The sequence below is a fragment of the Mastomys coucha genome, chromosome X (genome assembly GCF_008632895.1).
Source record: "Mastomys coucha isolate ucsf_1 chromosome X, UCSF_Mcou_1, whole genome shotgun sequence".
Lineage (NCBI taxonomy): Eukaryota > Metazoa > Chordata > Mammalia > Rodentia > Muridae > Mastomys > Mastomys coucha.
The window spans coordinates 105,636,336-105,641,058 of NC_045030.1; positions in this window are offsets into that span (position 1 = coordinate 105,636,336).

Below are 4,723 nucleotides of genomic sequence, written 5' to 3' on the forward strand. Positions count from 1 at the left end.
CTTCTCCTCCTCCTCCTCCTCCCCGTCTTCCTCCTTCTCTCCCTTTTGCCTTCCTCCTTCCTTGTGATTTCACTGAGTCCAATGATAAAAGCTTAGATAATCTTCCTATTTAAATCATAAAGCAACTTTGGTTAGCTAGTTATTGCTGTGTGAAGATAGAACCAGAGCCTGAGCATGCCTGGAAATTGCTCAGTCATTGAGCTATATACTCAACCCCTCAACTTTAGATACTTTATTGGCAACCTTAATTCTACCTGCAGCTTTAATTCCCCTTTGCCATGTCCCCTAGAGAATGTGGACACCTCTGGGGATTCAGCAATATGTACTCTGCCTACATAAGCTTTAAGTGTTAGAACATAGGAACCCAAGAGGGTGAGAGCACCACTAACGATGGTGGATAAGATGAGAGGAAGCCATTTGTTTGAAAGACAATATATGACCAATGGTGGTCCTAGAACTGATGGTCTTGAGGGGCTGGATCCCAGGAGCCACATCATATATTCAAGATATGGCTTTGGGGAACTGTGTACCTGGTCATGAAGTCTGAAAGTCCTTTAGCAATTGATCCCATTGAGGGGATCCTTAAGGTAAAGAACACAAGGCTGAGAAACTCCAGAAGGTTGAGCCTGCATCCCCTCTTCCCTAGGCTCAACAGGACTCTTCCTTTGGAGAATTGAAAGGATCAAGAAAGGGCCTAAAGAGGGTGCAAAAAACTCCAAAGGGGACCATTTAGACGGTCCCCTCAACCACATCTGTGGCCCAGATGTTCTGTGTAACCAGAGCACGTGCCCACCCCAAAAGAGCCTGCAGTATATGCTCCATGAGGTCTGTGGTCAACGTAAAAGTGTGGAGGAACCCATCCACATGGCAAACCAAGTTTGTTATTTATGTCACATCAAAGCCAAGGCCTCAACGAATTACTGCCCTCTGAGGTCATTTAATTATGATTAAGTGAACTAAGAACTAGTGTAAATGGCATTTTATACTCCAGTGAATTAAGGTATGAGATGTAGCTGAAGTGAATAAGATTTATGGCCCAAACTCATGCAACTTTACAGTAATTTCATGACACTTTTACTATGAGGCAAGCGATGCCAGTTCTTGAAATAATTAAAAGTACATACCAGTTCCAAGGCTGGGCTTCAGACATTTCTGGGAAGCTGGGAGACAGAATGAGGAGCAGGTTTCTTTGTGACTATTTTACTCTGGACAGCAGCAGCTGTTTCTTTTACCTGCAGAAAACATCTCAATTAGAGTGGGAGGCCTGACCCTGAGCAAGTCATGCTGACCCTAGAAGGTCAGGCCACACCACACATCTCCAAGATCCAGGTTCCTCCCCAAATGAGTCAGTCCCTCACCCAAGTGAAAAATGCTTCTTAGATAATAGCTTAGCAAATCCTTAGGTTCATACATCATTGCTCTGTGGATTCAGATTGCCTTAGTGTACATTAGCATCCCTAGAAGGCAAGGAGTGGGTCACAAAGGACTGGTGGGGTGGGTGAGGTGCCACCCAGAATGTACCCCACTTACCTCATAGCTCTTGTTCTCCATTGTCAGTCACTCCACTCTCAGCTTCCTGAGGTGACTATACCAATTAGCATCTTCCTGACTTCTTCCTTTGCACTTTACCTCAGGAATCATGACCTTACCTTACCCACTCACTGAGGTGGGTCTCCTGAGGTCCCAGAGTCACCCAAGGAAAGGAATAATCACACTATGTTGAGCTCCCCTTCCAAATTACAACCCTCTAGCTTTGAAAATGAGTCTGTCATCACAATCATTGTGTGTGTAAGAGAGAAACCGAAAGTAAGCATGTGCCTATATATGTGTTCGAGTGTACTTGGGAGTACACATATGTGTGCCTGAGTGTGTGCAGGTGCACCTGAATAGGCAGCGGCATTTGTGTGGAGAGGTCAGCATTAAACCACAGGTTTTTTTCCTCAGGAGCCGTACACCTTGGTTCTGGGGATGGGAGCTCTCACTAGGACTCAACAATTGACTGTAAGACTCCATAACTTTTCTAAAGGACAGTTCAGCTTAAGTCACTTTCTGGACAAAGCCTTTCAGTGGATCCCTTCCCAATCAGTGTTCCCTCAAGAGGTAACAAGTATCTCCTGACATTGATCCACTTAGCTCTGGAGCTGAGAACTGGGACATAGAAAAAGCAATCTTTCGCCTTGTGAAAAAAATTGGAATTTGGCCTTTCAAATTTTGGATGCCCCTCTATCTAGCTCTTAAATAAACATCTCTATCCTTTTCTCCTCTTTCTCTGCGCATGCACACATATTGTACCAGTGCCAACAGAGGTCAGAAGAGGGCTCGGGGTCTCCAGCATGACACTCACTCTTCTTTGAGCCAGTATGGAGAAATCTTCATTTATTTAAGAAGCAACCTGTGAAACTCAGATAGAGATGGTCTATGTACCACATTGGGAGAATCAGAGCCCATTCTAACTATATTAGAGCACATGCTCCAAATGCTCTCTTCTGTGTTTACTGTTTGTTCACTAATCCTAAGATTGTTGCCCATCATTCTGCAAGTTCTTATTTATCCTCCAAGCCTAGACTTAACATCTCCCTTCCTCCAGAAATGCTTCCCTTACTGCCAGGGCCAGATAAATTGTCCCTCCTCCTAGGTTCTTCCATATCCAGGTAGTGCTCCCATGAGCACAGAGGTTTAAGTCAATCCTCTTCAACACTTCATCTCTAACATGTTCTATCACATAACTTAGTTCTAGGTAGCTATTGAGTAAACATTGGAATCAATGTCTTCTCTTGAACTCAAGTCCCAAAGCAAGGCTAACTGCAGTTGGCATTTGAGATTTGGATGTGATAACCTGTTAGCCACCAAACAATTGAGTCACCAACTTCTGACAGGGGCATGACCCAATTTTCCCTGTTTCCCAGGATCCCGTGCACACTCCTGAGTTTTGCATCAAAGCTGCCACTCCTGCTGAGAGTTATGCCCTCTGAGGCTGGCACTCCTTGTCACTTCTAAGGTCCTAGAGGTACACCAAATGACCTTCTCTGTCATTCATCACGGTTTTCTATTCACTAGTGTGATAACATAGACTGACAGGATCTAGAAGCACCAAGACAAGTCCTGGGCAATACCTACAAGGGATTATCTAGATTAGGATAGCCTCCTGGGGCAGGCCTATGACAGTTTACCTTAACTAGATTAGTCAAGGGGGCAGAACCCACCCTAATTGGAGGCAGCACTCCATGGCCTTGAGTTCCAGACTACAGAAAAAGGAGAAAGCCAGCTGGGCACACACATTCATTGCTCTCTTCTTTAACTGTGGACACAATTTCACCAGCTACTTCAAGGTCCTGCCATCTTGTGTTCTCCAGGGTAATAGATTACACCCTCAAACTGTGAGCCAAAATATGGCTTTCCTTCCTTCCTTATGGTGCTTTTGTCAGGGCATTTTATCACAACAATGGGAAGAGTAGCAGGTAAAACCAACCTTTTAACAATGGCTTTCACTGCCAGGTACACCTCAGACACACCTTTGTTTTTCTTTCTGTCTTCCCTTCTGACAGTCTAAGGACAGTATTTCACTCACCTAAATTACAAGATTGTGACACAATCCTCCATCCTTTTTCCACTCTCTACTGCAAGGGTACCAATTTAGGACATTTCTACCTTTTCATATTGAACATACATCTTAGTCTTCAGCAAACAAAAATGCTTGACCACCCTAAGTCTCTGCAGCTATATCTGCTTGTCCTGCCTCTCACATACTTATCAGTGGGGCCAACAGTGGGACCTTCAGCTGAGATTCCAAAACAAATGCACTGGGAATTTTTACCACACTATTATACCTTGAGTACTTCTGCAAGATGCCCTTGCTCTTATTCTAATCTCTTCCTCCTTCCCTCTCCCTCCCCTGACCCTACACACTGATAGTTCTTCACATTCCCTCTTCACCTACCCTGGGCTTGTTATCACTCCATAATTGTCAGCTTGACTTCCAATCAGAACTTGTTTGTGAAGTTGTCCATTTGAATTTGTTTAATTCAGATAAAGGTAACCATTTTAAAGCTTTTCTCTGTTTTTGAAAGAATCATTGTAGTGTTGTACAATCACCACCAGCCACTAATTCTAGAACGTGTCTATCACACTAAAGAGAAAAATCAGTACAAGTTCTTCAAAAGTGAGTATGTAAACACATAATCAGATAAAAACATAAACTGATTAAAAAAAAAGAAACAGATCCTACATTTCCAATTGTTTATCCAGTAAATGGAATGACATATACTTGATCCCCTTTACAACTAAAAAAGAAATCATATTTTAGAATAGAATAACAAATATACCAATTGTCTACATTCAAATGCATCATACTGTTGCTATGTGACATCTGTTGTCTGTCACCCATCTATTCACCCCAGAAAGGGAGCCCAGATCAAAGTGCCCATTGTATCAATATCCAATTCTGTGAACCTGTGAGTTCTTATTGTGGTTACTAACAAGGACATAGTTACTTACAAGGAGCAGAAATAACTCAAAAGCAGATCCATCAGCAAAAACCCTACTCCAGATGATTCTGGGGAATTCCACCTCTGAACTATCAGAAGCCTGGAGGGCTCCAGATTGCAGTTTGAACTACTTTCTTTCGACAGTTTGGCTAGTCAGAATCTCCACATCCAACAACTCTGACTCTATTTTAAACTGCTGGTATGGTGGTTGAGACCCTGGTCGCATGTAAATAAAGAAA